This window comes from Myotis myotis, unplaced genomic scaffold, assembly GCF_014108235.1.
Source record: "Myotis myotis isolate mMyoMyo1 unplaced genomic scaffold, mMyoMyo1.p scaffold_m19_p_19, whole genome shotgun sequence".
In the NCBI taxonomy this organism is placed as follows: Eukaryota; Metazoa; Chordata; class Mammalia; order Chiroptera; family Vespertilionidae; genus Myotis; species Myotis myotis.
In genome coordinates, this window is record NW_023416323.1 from 5,020,957 (window position 1) to 5,038,919 (window position 17,963).

Here is a 17,963-nt window from a genome sequence, read left to right on the forward strand (position 1 = left end):
GAACTTGGTAACGATTGCAATGCCCAGGTGGCACCATAGAAACGCTGCTTCAGCAGCTGCCCAGCTAAGGTGGATGCCCGCCAGGCTGAGACCCATGCTGTGTGGGTGGGGCAGCCGCACCCCCCCCCCCTCCTGTGCACAGAGAGGGTCTCCAGATCCTGTTCAAATGCAGATTCTGACTGGGCAGGTGTGCGGTGGACCTGAGACTCTGCACACAGCCTTGGCCTCTGCTGTGGAGAGGCTTTGGGTCTGTCACCAACACAGACAGCTCCAGGTGTCCCCAAACCTGGGGATTACTCCATTTTCGACACAGAAACCCATCTGGGTCTTCCCTGTGTTGTCAAATGCACTGGGAAGGTTGGATTTCCTCCCAGCTGGAAGGCCACAGAGGCGACTCTGGGGTGAGAAAGGGGTCAGCTGAATGATGACAGGGAGGGGAGCCCCTCTCTATCTCCTGTCACCCACCTGGCCCTTGCTTCCCGCACAGAGACCAGGACCAGGTGTCTCAGAAGGACCTGAAGTTCCCAGGGTGAAGGTGTAGGTGTCCTGTGTGTCCTCTCAAGTGAGGACTGCTTGGTGGTCAGATGGCTGTGGGCTCCCTGGTCCTCAGATTCTAGGGTTCAAGGAGACCTTCCCTCTCTGTGCCTGTTGGCTGAGCTGTGGCTCAGGGCCTGTCCACGTGCTCCCTGATGGTCAGAGCAACCTCTGTCCCTCCTCTGCCTGGGGGACTTTCCTGTGGTCACCCTGCCTTCCCCATGGGTGGTGCCAGGCATGGGGTGGGGGAGCAGCACTGAGACCCCTGAGAGAGCAGGTGCGCCAAGGCCCCTAGAAGGAGCTGGGTACTAGGGAGGAGCCCAGAAGGGCCTGATGGAGCAGGGGATGGAAATCAGCTTCTTCTGCACCTCCTTAGCCAAAGCCAGGTTCATGTGTGCATTTCCGGTGTGCTGTCTGTGTGTCTCCATGTTGCCACCTGGAGGTCATGAAGGAGACCTGCAGCCAATGTCAGGGACAGCGCCAGGGCTGCTGACCAGGCTCCAGATGCTGTGAGCTGACCCTGAGGCCTGGGAGAGGTGGGCTCTGACCTCCAGGCTGAGTGGCCAGTCACGGTGGGTCTCAGGCTGCCTGACTTCACCCAGGGCAGGGTGAGCGCAGGGAGAGGACAGGCGTTGTCCAGAGGAGTCCGGATCCAGTGTCATGAGAACTGTACCCCAGGGGAATATGCTGTTTTACGAGGAGCTCCTTGTCCCCGAGATTTCCAAGGAAAGGCCTGGTGAGGGGTCTCTTGAGGCTTACAGGAGAGTGTGCCAGCCTGAAGGACTGATCCTGAGAATGCCCTGCGTGTCCCCATCACAGCACTGGGTCACTGCATCCAAGTCATCTGTGTCCCTGTCTGTCATCTGCTCTAGGCCTCCCCACAGGGCCCAGGTTCTGGAGCAGCTCCATGTGGAGTGTCAACCAGGGGACTCTGCGAGTTCCTCTGTTAGGGGAAAGGAGGCCCCCGTGGTACCCTCAGCACCTCTGAGATGGAAGAACCCCCAGGTCCTGGGTTCTCCTGTCCCATCCTGCATGGGAACTCCCCCTTGTTCCCCAGGACATCGTGGGCTGGTGAGATGTCTTCAGGGACCACCGGAAAGTGTCCCATAGACCAGGGACCTTGGGGATGGGAGTCATCCCCTGATTCCTTTGAGGTCAGGGTGGGCTCCCTTTTCCCATGGTAGTAACTCCGCCTGGGATTTCTGCCAGGTCAGGGCTCTGTGAGAAGAGGAAGGATACAGGCTGCTGCCCGTGTCCTGGGGAGACAAGACATCACCTCACATGGTAGGGATGGGGAGGACTGTGATATTTTGGACATGAATGGGGGTCAGGATGTTACAGGACCTTGAATGCCCAGTCTTTGAGTCTCAGTATGAGAACTGAGCACTGAACCCAGTACAATATCAAGCAGATAGAGTTTATTGAAGAAAAGAAAAAAAAGCTTTTGCACAAGGGAATCAACCAGAAAAGAGAGGTGGAGCTCCCCGAGGGGTTCCTGTGGGTGGCTTATATGGGGGCCTTGGGGTGGGTGCAGGGCTTGGGCATGAGGATGAGGTCAGCTGTCCCATGAGCCTCATCTGGTGGCAGCTGGTCCAGGGGTAGTCCAGGGTTTTCCCATGGTCAGTGGACCACCCAAAGGGCCTGTAGAATAATGCTTGTGCAAACATTCTAGCTACCATTTAATTGACAAAAAAACTATTTTGCTGAACAGGATGTCAGGAAAGGATGTTATCATCCTACATTCTTTCCTTTAAGGATGCGGTTCGGTTAACTTCAACTCCGTAATTTTACTGAAAGCAAGGAGTCCCGTCAGGCCTCGGAGATGGACTTCTTTCAGTCAAGATGGAACCCAGATGTTACCTCCATGCTGTCCCAAGACCCCCCGCTGTTAGGAGAGCCCTGTCCTCCCTCCTGACTGTACGAGGGTAATGGCTCATCCCTGGGACAGCTGTGGGCACTTGCTGCCCTCCTCCCATGCTGACACCAGGCCCTGGACTACAGGAACATGCTCTGACCCCAGGTGTCACACAGGGTGACATGCTTCAGTTGTGTGGTGTCCCACATCCATTTAACCATGTGTATGAAGCATCTGTGAGGGTGCAGACAGGCAGAGCTGGATACCGGCCTGGCTTCTGTATCATCCTTATAGATGCCACTGGAGGGAGGCTTCTGTCTCAGCCTCAGAGTCCCTGCCTTGGCACAAGGACTGGACTTCCCCATCTGTCATCAGGGGTTAATCCAAGATGCTAGAGTCCTGGCTCCACCTCCTGCTCCAGCCCTCAAATACTCTTTAGATTTGTTCAGGGTTGAGCTACTGGAGCGGACATCAGAGTCCCCAGGAGGATCCTCACACTGGCGAGGGTATGAAGGCATAGACTCATGACCCGGAAACAACCCCAGGGTCCATCATTGGGGAGAGGGGTGGACTGTGTAGACTGGAATCTCAGGGCCCAGTTGCCCCTGCCCCAGGTGTAGCCCTAGGAAAAATGGTCATGAGCCTATAACCTTAAAGGTCCTGTCACAGGATCTGTTCAAGTGGAACGGCCTGAGTTGCTGTGGAACTTTCCAGACTGGGCCTTCCACAGCGGGAGATGGGTCCCCTGGGATATTTCAAGAAGTGTCCTACCTGGAAAAATTAGGAGAGATGTGTTATTTCCATGTCACAGGTTCTCTCAGGACCTGAAGGAGCAGGCAGTGTCCTGGCCATCAACTCCAGATCAGGACCCAGGAGGTGGGAGTGTGAGGTCCTCCCTGACCCCCACCCCTAAGAACACCACTGCTGGGCTGTCTGTGGGGAACTCAGCCTCCCCTCCCCATCCCTGCTGTTGGGGAGAGGGACTCAGAGCCCTTTCATGTAGAGTGGACCATGAAGGAACACAGGTGAGGGAGGGCAGGTGGACGTGGAGGTGGGAGCTGTGAGATGATGGGCAGACAGGAGACACACAGCCCACTTAGGCATGTGTGCTTGGAAAACTGTATTACAATATAATATGCAGGTCTGTTCATCAAGCTTCTAGGACATGGTTCATGTCCTATATCCTCACTGACCACTTTTTTCTCTCAGTTACTGAAAAAGATGGGCTCAAATCTCCTACAAGAGAGTAAATTCCAAGGGGCTTTTTAAGGAGAGACGTGTCAACCTAATACATGCTTGCCCCAAAGCCTGCACAATGCTATAATAAAAATGAATCATGAAGAGTTAGTTGCTGTCAATACAACATCATGCTGTCTTCTTCTTATTTTTATTCAGTGAGTTCACTGTGGGTAACAGGAATTTATAGCACCGAGGGATGTGGTATATCACCAAGGGTGGTGAGAAGCTGGGAAACGAATTTTATTTTCATGGACAGATATGTGGATTTGCATAACCACTGAGATGAGTAACCTGGCAATTTCCATGATCATTAAAGATGCCCTCGCCCTAGAGCCAGCAGCTCCATGTTCTGTATTAATAGTTCCGCAGAGAAACTGTTAGAGCAGACAGCTAGAGAGACACCTGCTAGGAGAGGTAGTTAGGGCCTGGAGGGGAGACGTGGGAGACGTGACAAACCAACACTAGCAAAAAGCAGACCATAAAAGAGTTGAGTTCTTTTTTTAAAATAAAAGCCTGTTTCCAAAAACATGACCCATTTCTGTACATTTTAAAATATAAAACTACACAACATATCAATTATGAATACAAGCAGAAGATAAGAAGTACCAGATAGACCCTTCCCCTACAAGAGAGTGCTTATGCCTGGGAAAGAGGAGGGAAAGGATGAGAAGGTGGGGTTGTAGTTTATGTAACACTAGAGGCCCAGTGCACAAAAAATTTGCGCACTCGAGGGGTGCGGGTCCCTCAGTCCGGCCTGTGCCCTCTCACAGTCTGGGACTCTCGGGGGATGACCACCTGCTGGCTTAGGCCTGCTCCCCGGGGGAATGGGCCTAAGCTAGTAATCAGACATTCTTCTGGCAGCCCGGGAGCCCTCGGGGGATATCCACTTGTCAGCGAGGAGCAGGCTTAAGCTGCAGTTGGACAACCTTAGCGCTGCTGAGGAGGTGGGAGAGGCTCTCACCACCACTGCTGTACTGGCAGCCATCAGCCTGGCTTGTGGCTGAGCAGAGCTCCCCCTGTGGGAGCCCGCACTGACCACAAGGGGGCAGCTCCTGCATTGAGCGTCTGCCCCCTGGTGGTCAGTGTGTGTCATAGTGACCAGTCATTCCCAGTTGTTCTGCTGTTTGGGTCAGTTTGCATATTACCCTTTTATTATATAGGATAGAGGCCTGGTGCATGGGTGGGGGCTGGCTGGTTTGCCCTGAAGGGTGTCCCAGATCAGGGTGGGGGTCCCACTGGGGTGCCTGGCCAGCCTGGGTGAGGGGCTGATGGGTGTTTGCAGGCTGGTCACGCCCCCTTCAGGGTAGGGGTTCCCACTGGGTTGCCTGGCCATCCTGGGTGAGGGGCTGATGGCTGTTTGCAGGCTGGCCAAGCCCTCCCCCCCCCCACTGGGGACCCTCACCCCATGGAGGTTTGGCCAGCCTGGGTGAGGGGCTGATGGCTGTTTTCAGGCTGGCCACACCCTCTTGGTGGGGGGGGCCCACTGGGGTGCCTGGCCAGTCTGGATGAGGGGCTGAGGGCCGTTTTCAGGCTGGCCAAGCACCCCCTGATGACAGAAGCTCCCAGCCTCTCCTTTTTCTCTTTTTCTTTTTTTTTATTCTGGGATTTATTTACCTTCTATAATTGAAACTTTGTTGCTTTGAGTGGAGCTCAGACCCACTGCGGCAGGGAAGCTTGGCTTCTTGCTCACTCCATCTCTGTGGCCATGGCCAGATGAAAGCAGGTATCTGGGGTTTATTTACCTTCTATAATTGAAACTTTGTTGCTTTGAGTGGAGCTCAGAGCCCATCATGGCAAGCGGGAAGCTTGGCTTCCTCCATCATGGGGCAACCAAGCCTCCTGCTCGCTCCAGCTCCGTGGCTGCCGGCTGCCATCTTGGTTGGGTTAATTTGCATATAGTTGCTCTGATTGGCTGGTGGGTGGGGCTTAAGGCATAGCAAAGGTACAGTCAATTTGCATGTTTGTCTTTTATTAGTGTAGATTTGCCTCTTTCCCTAAAAGGGAGATCTGAACAAATATCTAAAGTGACCATATCTGTGAAATCTTGAAAGTGAGCAAACAGATGACTGTTACAGTATTTTATGTATGTAGGAAATGTTTCATGATTAAAAGAAAAAAATATATTATATTTTTATTATCTATATACATAAAAGGCTAATATGAAAATTGTCCCCTCAGGAGCTCCACTGGAAGACCAGGAGTTCGATCACTCACTATGATATGCGCTGACTAACAGGGGACAGCGTGGAAAGAAAGAAGGCCCCGGCCAACAGCCGGAAGGAAGGCCCTGCCAGCAGTCAGAAGGCCCCAATTGGCCCTGATCACTAGCCAGTCCTAGGGACTCTACTCATGCATGAATTTTGTGCACCGAGCCTCTAGTATATATATATATATATATATATATATATATAACATCGCTCTATGTCAAAAAGTGTAATTCTCCCTCATTTTAAAGATACCCATTTGATGCCTGCAGAGTATTTCACTAATGGATAAAACATGCTGAGAGGAAAAAATGATGAACATAAATTGTTTCCACATTCTTTAAAATGTAAAACATGTCAGCAGAACCATTCTTTTATATATATCTTTGCATGTTTGTCTATTTTTATAGGTTAAATTAGTAAAAATGGAATTTCTCAAAGAATGAACACATTTAAATTTGTCTAATACATTAGCATATTTCTCTTGCAAAAGTCTAAGATTTTTGCCTGTGATGCACACATTATCCCATCTCACCAGCTCATGCTGAGAGATAAAGGAAATGAAATAAGACAATGTATATGAAATACCTGGTAGAGTGTCTGGCATATAGTACAGGCTCAATAAAGGGCAACTATTATTATTACTGACAAGTGGATTTAAAGTCAGAAGACTTAAAGCTGGAAAATTGTGGTGAAATTTTTAAAAAGCAATGCATTCACCTATCAAGTTAAAATTTAAAAAATGGTGATTTTTATGAGGTTAAAATCATCAAATGTTGGCAAGGATGCAAATTATTCATACATTGCTTGGTAGCAATATAAAATGATACAGTCATTCTGGAGAAGTTTGACCATTTGATAAATATGAAACATGGGCATCTATTGCAGAGAAATGGAAACTAAAATTTACACAAAAACCTGTCCAGGAGTATTCACTGCAGCTTTACTCTTCATTGCCAACCACTGGAAACAACCAAGATGTCCTTCAATGAGCAAACGGTTAAACAAACTGTGGTACATCCACCCCATGGAATGCTACTCAGCAATAAAAAAGAAAAACTACTGATATATGCAGCAACCTGGGTGCATCTCAAGGGGATTATGCTGGTTTCAAAAAGTCAATTCCAAACGTATCATATGTAATATATGGTTCTATTCGTATCCTATATAATAAAGAGCTAATATGCTAATTAGACCAAACAGCAGAACGACCATCTGGATGACCGTCTGGATGAAACTGGGGCTGCGAGGAGCTGCGGACAGATCGCCAAAAATTACCAGGTTGCCAAAAGTTAGGAACTGAGTGAGGGTGTGGTGGAGGCAGTGGGTGGGGAGGACGGCAGGCCTGGTTATAAAAGGCCAGGAGGGTCCTTGTGGTGCTGGAACTGTTCTGTATCTTGACTGTGGTGGTGGATACACAATCCTACACAGGTGATAAAATTTCATAGAACTAAACACACACACACACACACACACACACACACACAGACAGGCACACACACACACACACACACACACCTGCAAAACTCATGAGATCGGAATCACATGAGTGGGCTGCATCAGTGGTAATTTCCTCCTTGTGGTACCCTACTATAGTTTTGTACCCAGTTAGGGGAAACTAGTTGGAGGGTACATGGGATGTCTCTGCATTATTTCTTACAACAGGGTGTGAATCTGCAATTATCTCAAAGTAAAATGTTTAATTTTTTGAAAAATTGAGGGGTCTGGAAGAAACTAATCAAAGAACATACATGCATATATTCATAACCCATGGGCACAGACAATGATGTGGTGAAGGCCTGGGATGGGATGGGGACTGGATGGGGTGGAGAAAGGGGAAGAATGTAGAACAATTGTAATACTGTCAATTTTTTTAAGTATATGATTTTTACTTTCCACAAGAAGATTTGAAATAGCTCTTTTTTGTGTGTTCAAGACTAGACAATGCAACCTTTTCAGTGGTAGCTAACAATTTCCCATTTATTAATTTGTTTTTTTGAAAATCAACCACCCTAACCACCAAGAGGACTGGATGGCACCCTCAGGACAGTCCTCATTTTGTAGTCAAGTGTACCGTTGGCGAATGATCCATGATTTCTATTTTCTATTTTAATGTGGTAAAAACACATAACAGTCCTAGCTGGTTTGGCTCAGTGGATAGAGTGTTGGCCCACAGTTTGAAGGGCCTTGGGTTCAATTCTGGTCAAGGGCATGTACCCTAGTTGCAGGCTCAATCCTGTCCCCGGTTGGGGTGCGTGTGGGAGGCAACCTATGGATGTGTCTCTCTCACATCTATGTTTCTCTCTCTGTGTCTCTCCCCCTCCCTTCCATGCTCTCTGAAAATCAATGGGAAAATATCCTCAGGTGAAGATTAACAACAACAAAAAAACATAACATAAATTTACTACCTTAACCATTTTAAGGTACAGCTCAATTGTATTAAATACATTCACAATGTTGTACAATCATCATCACCATCCATCCCATAACTCTTGTAAAACTGAAACACTACCTATTAAGCAAAAAAAATCCCCATTCTCCCCTTCCCAAGCCCCTGACAACCACTATTACACCTTGTGTCTTTGTTATTTTGATTAATTTAAGTACTTCATATAATTGGAATCATAAAACATTTGTCCTATTGTGCCCCGTTTATTTCACTTAGCATAATATCCTCAATGTTTATTCATGCTGTAGCATATTACAGAATTTCCTTTTTTAGGAGAGGCATTTTTAAGTATATTTTTATTGATTTCAGAGAGGAACGAAGAGGGAGAGAGAGATGGAAACGTCAATAATAAGAGAGACTCATTGATTGGCTGCCTCCTACATGCCCCCTACTGGGGTTTGAGCCACAACCTGGGCATGAGCCCTTGATCAGAATCAAACCCAGGACCCTTCAGTCCACAGTCTGATGCTCTTTCCACTGAGCCAAACCAGCTAGGGCCAGAATTTCCTTTTATAAAGGGTGAATAATATTCCATTGTCTGTATATACATTGTGCTTACCCATTTATCCATCCATGGACCCTAGAGTTGCATTCACATTTTAGCTATTGTGAATAAATCTTCTATGAACATGTGCGTACAAATACCTATTCCAGACCCTTCTGTCAATTATTTTGAGTGTATACCCAGAAGTGACATTGCTCCGTTACATGGTAACTCTACGTTTAACTTTTTGAGGAACTGCCATACTGTTTTTCAAAGTGATTGCACCATTTCACATTCCCATCAGCAGTGCACAGGCAGCCTGACCTCTCCACATTGTCGCCAACACTTGTTTTATTCTGTTTTTGGTAATAGCCATCCTAGTGGGCGTGAGGTGGTATTGTTTCCAAACTCAAGAGGCTTGCCACTTGGGTGTTCTATTCAAGAATGAGACGGGATTGTCCTTGGGCAGTTTTATTTACTGGCACAAAGGAAGCACCACAAGTCCAGTTCCCCTCCTCACCACACAAAGTTATTGTAATACTATTAACTACACTCTCTAGCCTGTTCAGTACATCCCTGTGAGTTATTTATCTTATAACTGGAAGTTTGTATTCCTTGATCCCCTTCTCCTAATTTGCCTACACCCTGAATCCTATCTCTCTAGCCACGATCGATTTGTTCTCTATATCTATGAGTCCATTTCTGTTTCGTTTTATTCATTTATTGTTTTTTTACATTTCACGTATAAGTAAAATCATAGTATTTGTCTTTCTCTGTCTGACTTATTTCACTTAACATTGTACACTGACCAGGTCCATCAATGTTGTTGCAGTGGCAAGATTGCCTTCATTTTTATGGCTGAGTAGTATGCCATTGCACATATGCACCACATCTTTATCCATTCATCTATTGATGGATACCTCAGTGGCTCCCATATTTTGGCTATTATTAACAATAGTAGCCCTGCGCATGAATCCGTGGGCCAGTAGGTCGCTGCCGCCTCCTGTAGCTCTTCACCCACTGCCCAGCCCTCCTTAGCTCCCTCCCCCCCCACCCCCCCATAGCTTGTTGCCCTGCCCTCTCCGGTAGCTCTCCACCTCCTGCCTCCTGCCTGCTTGCTGCCCTGCCCCATCCTGTAGCTCTCTGCCACCCGCTTGTAGCCAGTAGGTCACTGCCGCCCTCCTGTAGCTCCCCCCATCCCCTTCCCTCTCCCCACCCCACCTCGTAGCTTGCTGCCCTGCCCACTCCTGTAGCTCTCCGCAGCCAATTGTACCTCTCTGGCCCACCCTCCTGCTGATCCGTGATCTGGTCACAATGCATTTGGTCATTATGCCTCAGGGCATAATGGCTAATTAGCATATTCCTCTCTTATTATATAGGATGCTGCAATGGACAAAGGGGCACATATGTCTTTTTGAATTAGTGTTTATATTTTCTTTGGATAAATGACCAGAAGTGGAATTCCTTGGTCATATGGTAGTTCTTTTAATTTTCTGAGTAATCTCATTGTCATTTTGATTGACGTTTCCCTAAGAGACATGATTTCTTACCATAGTTTCTTAACCTGACACACAGCCCTGGGCCCTGGGTTCCAAGCTGGACTCACCTGCCCTGGGCGTGTTGCACTGACCCTCTCTTTCCTTGGGAATCTTAGCAGCCTGTGTCTCACTAAACTCCAGCATCACCACCTGTCAGTGGTCTGAGCGCTCAACTCCCCAGGGGCTGCCCTTCCAAGTCCACATGTGGGGGGTGCAGGGTGGTGACAGATCTCTGAAGGCAGAGAGGAAGGAGCCCTGCACGGGTCAAAGAGATGCTGGAGGGGAAAAGGGTGTGAGGGGAACAGCCCTTCACTGGGGACACCTCTCCTGGGCTGATCGGAAAGGTGCCTCCTCATTCATAACAAATCATGTAAATATCAAGCTCTACAGCAACAGTGAGAAGCCCTGTCCCTTTAAGACAAAACGAGGGGTCCTGTCCTGTTGTCCTTTTGTTCTCTTGGAGCCTCTGCTCCATATTGTCAGCGCCTTGTCATGGCTGTAAGAGGAGTGAGCTGCACGCCCCTGACAGTGAAAAGTCTATAAAACGGGACGAATTTGGCATGTTGACTCCATACACAGCTTCTGAACCTTAGTAGGTTTTTTTTTTAAAATATATTTTATTGATTTTTTTACAGAGAGGAAGGGAAAGAGAGAGTTAGAAACATCGATGAGAGAGAAACATCTATCAGCCGCCTCCTGCACACCCCCCACTGGGTGTGTGCCCGCAGCCCAGGTACATGCCCTTGACCCCTCAGTCCGCAGGCCGACGCTCTATCCACTGAGCCAAACCGGTTTCGGCTGAACCTTAGTAGGTTTAATGTCAAACCTATTTGGTGGGAAATGTGTGCCCTAAATGGGCAAGTTTGGATTCGTGTTTGGAACAGCACTTAATACCACAGAGAGCCTTTGATGTCTGAAGGAAGGAAACTATGGAAATAGCGCTCAGCGATTATCCCCAATTCTAGGAATGTTTCCCTTTTTTCTGTTTTTGGGGCTCCACACACTCTAAGGTCATCGGGTCCTTGACCTTTCTCCATCCCTCCCCCCCACCCCCTCTCCAGCGGGCTCCTGTGGCCTCAGGCAGTTTCTCCTGGAAGCCCAGCCTGGGGTCTCTTGCAAACTGGAAACAGGACAACAGATGGAGCTGGTGACAAGGGTGGAGAGTCTGCTGCTCTAGCTGCAGGGCGATGCTTCAATGGCTGGAACTAGCCTCTCCTTTGAGAGCCACCTGCCTGGATCCCCAGCTCTGAGTTGGACACAGGAAACCCTGCCCTCAGTTGCACCCCAGATCCCTCAATCTTGCTCCCTCCCCCCCCCCCCCCACCATGCCAAGCCCTCAGTCATGGCCCCTCTCTGTCCAGGAACCTCTGCAGACCTGACCCCCTCCTGCCCTGTCCCTTCTTCACTGGAGAGGGGCCCGTCAAGCCCTTGGCTCCAGCCTTGGCCTCCCTGTCCTGACACCCAGAACCCCTCCTCGCTCTAGACTCCTAGTTCCCACTCAATTCTGCCTCTTGTCACCCTGTCCCTCGTTCCTTGTTCTGTGTTGGACTGCTCTTCTGCGCCTCCTCCTCACCAGAGGACTCTGTGCCCCTGGAGGCTGGTATCTGCCCCTCCCTCAGCTCACGCTCCTGGGGACACGCCCCACCCCCTCCAGACAGCCCCACCACTTCCCGCTGCCTTTACCCCTTCACCTCCCCCAAGAGGCTGCCCTCGCAGGTATTGGCTGGACCTCCATTTGTGCAAAAGGCCTTGAGCGCCTCCTAGTGGCACTGACAGTTCATGAGAGCAGGTTGATTCTGAGACCCCACCCCCCTCCTGGAACTACACCAGATACTCTCTCTGCCTCAGTCTATTTTATCAAAGCAGAAGATTCACATCATACTTCTTTTTTAAAAATACGTTTTTTAAATTGATTTAAGGAGAGGTGGGAGGGGAGGGAGAGGGAGAGAGAGAGAGAGAGAGAGAGAGCGAGAGAGAGAGAAACATTAATAATGAGAGAGAATCATTGATCGGCTGTCTCCTGCATGCTCCCTACTGGGAATCGAGCACGCAACTAGGGCATGTGCCCTGACCAGAATCGAAGGATGCTCAACCACTGAGCCACACCAGCGAGGCTCCATAGTTCTTAAAAATAAAAGTAGTTGTGTTCTTGCTGTAAAAAGAAACTTTGAGGGAAGCTTATGTCTCAATGTGGAAACATTTAGGGACATGTACTTTTTGAAGTGTTATTGGCATTTGTATGTTTCCCATGGCTTTGTGTTCTTCGCAGGACAGAAATCAAGGCACTGCAGGTCGTGCACGCTCTGGAGGCTGCGGGGGCGGGGGGGGGGGCGGGGGGAGGGGGGAGCGTCTCCTTGACTCCAGCTTCGTGAAGGCCCTCCTTCCCTGCACCTCGGGCAGCATCGCGCAGGTTTTTCTCCCCTTGCGTTCTTTCTAACGTCTCTTCTCACTCTGGCTTCTGCCTGTTTCTTATAAGGACACTGATTCCATTCGGAATCTCAAGATCCTTAACATCACCACATCTGCAAAGTCCTTCTTCTCACCTAAAGGGCTAATGCAGTGATGGCGAACCTATGACACGCGAACTCATTTTTTTTGGTTGATTTTTCTTTGTTAAATTGCATTTAAGTATATAAAATAAATATCAAAAATATAAATCTTTGTTTTGCTATGGTTGCAAATATCAAAAAATTTCTATATGTGGCACGGCACCAGAGTTAAGTTAGGGTTTTTCAAAATGCTGACACGCCAAGCTCAAAAGGTTTGCCATCACTGGTAATGGAAGGTTCCAGAATGAGACTCTGGATACCTCTGATGGCCAATATTCAGCCTACCAAGTATAAAAAGAACTTCAAAATGTCCAGAATTCATACTTAAGACCTCTTTTAAACACCATCCTTTACAAAACCTGTTTACTTGGTCGGGTAAAGTGTTGTCTGCTTATTTGCACGTCTTTCTGCTGCCCCAGGCTGCCCCCTTTCCCCTCACCTCCTGGACATTTGCACCGCTGGCTGCCACCCCTGACAGGCTGGTTGCAGGGCGCTGATGAGGAAGGTTCATGGTGCTGGATGACGTGGCACCTGCTCAGTGGCCAGGAGCACCGCTGCCCTGTGGGAGGAGCAGGCGTGTCTCCTTACTTTCATAGCCGACCCTCCAGGGGTGAAGTCATAACCAGGATTGAGGCAAGGAGACACACACATTGTGTTTCCTAAGCATTCGATTATTTCACATCCAAATACAAAGCCGTGGAAGTGCTAGTGGAGATGCTGGCTGCATTTCCCAAGGATGGGGTAAGGATATCCCTAACAGACTAGTGACGTGGTCAAAAACAGAGTCAATGCTCTCCTTAAGTCAGATGTCTAACTGCTAAAGCCTGCCTGCATTTGTAGTGGGCAAGAGGGCTCCAGTTCTATAGAACCAGTTAGTGGTGAAATGTTTAAAACAGTATATTTTTTTTAGGTGATGTGTTGCCAACCAGTGACACTGGTTGTAGTTTAATTACTTTTTACAAATTGAGCATAAGAGCTGCACAAGGAGATTGTCTTCCGATGTTTAAAAGACACACTCACACTAAAAATAAATAGTGCTTATGGATACACAACATTATGAATGTACTTAATGCCAGTAAATTGTGCACTTAAAAATGGCTACAATGGCAAATTTTATTTATGTGTATTTTGCCACAATAGAAATAAAGTTAAGAAGAAAAAAGAATGACCCCTTGCTTGCTGCAATGGGCTTGACACAGCTTAATAGAAAATAAAAGATGCAAGATAAATTGGCACTTGGAGTATGATATGCCTTATTGGGAGTTGAGAAGATGAAACCTAAATCCCTATATCTAGATTTAGTGTAGTTGGGAAAACTGAAATAAAAAAATAATGGAAATGACCACAAATTCGGGGAATTGTCCTTTCCGGGTTCAGGGGAGGAGTTTGTGGCCAGGACTGTACACAGAGGTGCTTCTGAATGCTGGCAATGCACCATTTCCTGGCTGGTTGGTTACCCAGGTGTTAGTTTGACTATGCTTTGTTAATTCATGTGTACATGGTATGAAGTTTCTCACGCTTCCTAAATTATAAAGCAACATTCATGGTTTTGTTTCATAATCATCCGGGCTTTAAACATAACTGCCTTATCTTTACTATAAACAATAGTTTTATAAAATATAGTAACCCATTTCTTTTTTTTATTTCAGAGAGAAAGGAAGAGGGGGAGAGAGAGATAGAAACATCAATGAGGAGAGAGAATCACTGATCGGCTGCCTCCTGCACACCCCCTACTCGGGATCAAGCCTGAAGCCCGGGCATGTGCCTTTGACCGGAATCAAACCCAGGACCCTTTAGTCCACAGGCTGACACTCTATCCCCTGAGCCAAACAAGCTAGGGCTATACTGACCCGTTTCTGATAAATGACACTTTTGCCCTTTATAATGAATAAAGCCACCTATTAAAATAAGAGTAAATGGTTTTGTCAAATAATAAAATTGTTATGTCTATTTAAAAGTGCAATACTCGCCCTAACTGGATTGGCTCAGTGGATAGAGTGTTGGCCTGCAGACTGAAGGGTCCTTGGTTAGATTTCAGTCAAGGGCATGTACCTTGGTTGCGAGCACTTCCCAAGTAGGGGATGTGCAGGAGGCAGCTGATCGATGTTTCTCTCTCATGGATGTTTCTAACACTCTATCCTTCTCTCTTCCTTTCTGTAAAAAATCAATAAAATATATTTAAAAAATAAATAAATAAAAGTGCAATACTCAGTTTTTTAAAAGTAAGGAACTTGTTCTTATGGAAAATAAAATGGTCGTGTCTCCTTATTAATTGGAAAGACATTGCCCTTTGAAAAGTGTCATATGCTTTTAAACATGTAATGACCTTTGCCTTTCAAAATATTCAGATTAGAGAGTATGTCAAGATGGCAGTGTAGGTAAATGTGGTACTCGCTGCCTCCCACAACCACATTAAAATTACTACTAAAATACAGAACAACCATCATTCAGAAACACCTAAAATCTGGCTGAATACAAGTCCTACAGCTAGAGAAGTAAAGAAGAAAGTACATTGATATTGGTAGGAGCGATGGAGGTGTGGAATGGGCTGGTCCAACACCCAGGTGTGGCATGTTTTAATCGGGAGGGATAGCTCGGTTGAAGAGGCCTCCTATGAGGACCAAGGGATTCCAGCCCCACACCAGAACCCTCATCTCAGGGTTGTAGTGCTCTGAAGAGAAGCCCCCATAACTTCCGGCTGTAAAAACCAGGGGGGATGGTGACTGAGTGACACAAAGGCTGCTGGAGACCCAGACAGTTCCTCTTAAAGGGCCAGCCTCACTTCCTCTGCACTCCAGCACTAGGGCAGTAGCTTAAAAGGATCCAGGGACATTCATGGAGGAACTAAATTATCTGGCATCAGGGCAAGAACTGGGTGGTAGCTTTCTCCTAGACAAAAGTGCTGGCAAAGGTCATTGTTCCTCTGCTGAGATCTCCCCTCTACCCAGAGCTGCCTGGCAGGCACCATATCCAAGTCTCCATCAACCTTGCCCACTCTGTTCACCCTATTCTGATGATCCCCTGAGATCCCACCCCACTCAATTTGTAGCCCAAGCTGTTTGCAGTGACTTTTCCATATGAATGGCCTGTCCTGGCTCAGGCTTCAGACTTTCCAAAAATTTCTCGTACAAGTAGTAGCTGAACTCACAGAGTGCACCATTCCTCTCAATAAGTGGTCTCAAGCCCAGCACCAGCAGCAGCTTGCCAAGATTCACAGCTTGGCCTCTCCTAGGCATCTCCAAGCCCAATATAAGTAGCAGCCATCTGCAGATCACCCTGTAGCTAGTGACAGGAGGCCCCAGAGCCAGTTCACCCAGTGCACAGCTTTTGACCATGGCAAATTACAACTCTACCACATTCATGAATAACACATTCAAGGAGTGGACTCAGTAAGCACCAAAGCCCCACTGAAGCAAGTTCTGCTCCATAGGGGTGCCTCCTGCACAGCAGCTCTTTCACTATAGTCGCAGCTGGTCCCCACAGCTAATTGGCCTAGGGATCAATTCTTCCCAGTGACACCAGCAGCAATCAAGGCTCTACTACAACAGGACAGTGCATATAGCTCACACAGGAGTCCACCTAGGATGCCCAGCTCAGGTGACTGGGAAGGCTGAGCTACTAGGCCCTACAAGACACCTACTACACAAGGCCACTCTACCAATTCCATGAGATATAGCCTCTCTACCTAATACACAGAAACAGCCCTGGCTGATTTGGCTCAGTGGATAGAGTGTTGGCCTGTGGACTGAAGGGTCCTGGGTTTGATTCCAGTCAAGGGCACATCCTGGGTTGCAGGCTTGATACGCAGTGGGGGGCATACAGGAGGCAGCCAATCAATGATTCTCTCTCATCATTGATGTTTCTCTCTCTCTCCCTTCCTCTCTGAAATCAATAAAAACATTTTTTAAAAAGAAACAAACAGAAAAGCAGCTAAAATGCAGAGACAAAGAAATATGTCACAAATGAAAGAACAGAAGAAATCTCAAGAAAAAGAACTAAATGAAATGGAAGTAAGCAAACTACTAAATACAAAGTTCAAAACAGTGGTTATAAGGATGCTCAGGGAACTTAGTGAGAATTTCAAGGAAATTGGTGAGAACATCAGCAACATAAAAAAGGGCCCATCAGAAATGAAGGATACACTAACTGAAATCAAAAATAATTTACAGTGAATCAACTGTAGAGGACACCACAATCAAATCAGCAATTCAGAATATGAGGAAACAAAAAACACCCAATCAGAGGAGCAAAAAGAAAAAGAATCCAAACATATAAAATAGTGTAAGGAGACTCTGGGAGAACTTTAAGCATGCTAACATTTGTATCATGGGGGTACCAGAGGAGAAGAGAGGGAGCAAGAAATTGAAAACCTATTTGAAGCAATAATGACAGAAAAATTGCCCCACCTGGTGAAAGAAATAGACTTACTAGTTCAGGAAGTGTAGAGAGTCCCAACAAGAGGAACCCAAAGAGGCCCACACCAAGACACATTATAAATAAAATGCCAAGGGCTAAAGACAAAGAGAGAATCTTAAAAGCAGCAAGAGAAAAGCAGTTGGTTACCTACAAGGGAGTACCCATTGGACTATCAGCTGATTTCTCAACAGAAACTTTGCAGGCCAGAAGGGAGTGGCAAGGAATATTCAAAGTAATAAATAGCTAGAACCTACAACCAAGATTACTCTACCCAGCAAAGCTATCATTTAGAATTGAAGGTCAGATAAAGAGCTTCACGGACAAGAAAACACAAATGAAATCCATCACCATCAAACCAGTATTACATGAAATGTTGAAGGGTTTTCTTTAAGAAGAAGAAGTGGGGGTAAAGATCCAAAATGTGAACAATAAAATGGCAATAAATACATATCTATCAACAATTGAATCTAAAAATCAAAATAAATGAACAAAGAATCCAATGAACAAAATAAACTGATTAATAAAATAGCACCAGAGGCATGGAACAGACTGACCAATCTCAGAGGGAAAGGGCGTGGGGAGAGATTAACCAAAGAACTTAGATGTATATATGCATTACCCATGGACACAGAATATAGGGTGGTGAAAGTCTGGGGCGGGCCAGGAACCAGGTAGAGGAGGTTAATGGGGGAAGA